At 38.7% G+C, this 702-nt stretch overlaps 1 protein-coding gene across 1 annotated transcript in view; it reads left to right on the forward strand.

Moving 5' to 3' along the window:
- LOC107710764 (lysine-specific demethylase 5A-like) overlaps nucleotides 1–702 on the forward strand; it is a 14,686-nt gene that overhangs the window by 2,090 nt on the left and 11,894 nt on the right.

Consider the following 702-nt stretch of genomic DNA (forward strand, 5'->3'; position numbering starts at 1 on the left):
GTGTGTGTGTGAGTGAGTGTGTGTGTGAGTGAGTGAGTGAGTGTGTGTGTGAGCGTGCGTGTGAGCGTGTGTGTGTGAGCGAGCAAGTGTGAGTGAGTGAGTGAGTGTCAGCATGTGTGTGTGTGTGCGTGTGAGCGTGTGTGTGTGTGAGCGTTTGTGTGAGCGTGTGTGTGTGTGTGTGTGTGAGTGTGTGCGTGCGTGTGTGTGTGTGTGAGCGTGCAAACACACGCTCACATCAGCCTTCATGCTGTGAGACTTGTTATATACGCTACCCTTCAGGAGTTTGTGCTAAGTGGCATTTTATTTGAGAGAAATGAATGGTTTTATTCATCAAGGATGCATTAAATCGATCAAAAGTGACAGTAAAGACATTTATAATGTTACAAATTTTTTTTATTTCAAATCAATGCTATTCTTTTGAACTTTCTATTCATCTGTGAATCCTGAAAAATAAAATGTATCCTGTAACAACTGTGTTCAACATTGATAATAATCAGAAATGTTTCTTGAGCAGCAAATCAGCATATTAGAATGATTTCTGAAGATCATGTGACACTGAAGACTGGAGTAATGATGCTGAAAATACAGCTTTGATCACAGAAATAAATTACAGTTTAACAGAGATTCACATGGAAAACAGCAGTTTTACATTGTAATAATATTTCACTGATTTTACTGTATTTGTGATCAAATAAATGCAGC

This window comes from Sinocyclocheilus rhinocerous, unplaced genomic scaffold (genome assembly GCF_001515625.1).
Source record: "Sinocyclocheilus rhinocerous isolate Xijiao unplaced genomic scaffold, SAMN03320098_v1.1 scaffold4751, whole genome shotgun sequence".
Lineage (NCBI taxonomy): Eukaryota > Metazoa > Chordata > Actinopteri > Cypriniformes > Cyprinidae > Sinocyclocheilus > Sinocyclocheilus rhinocerous.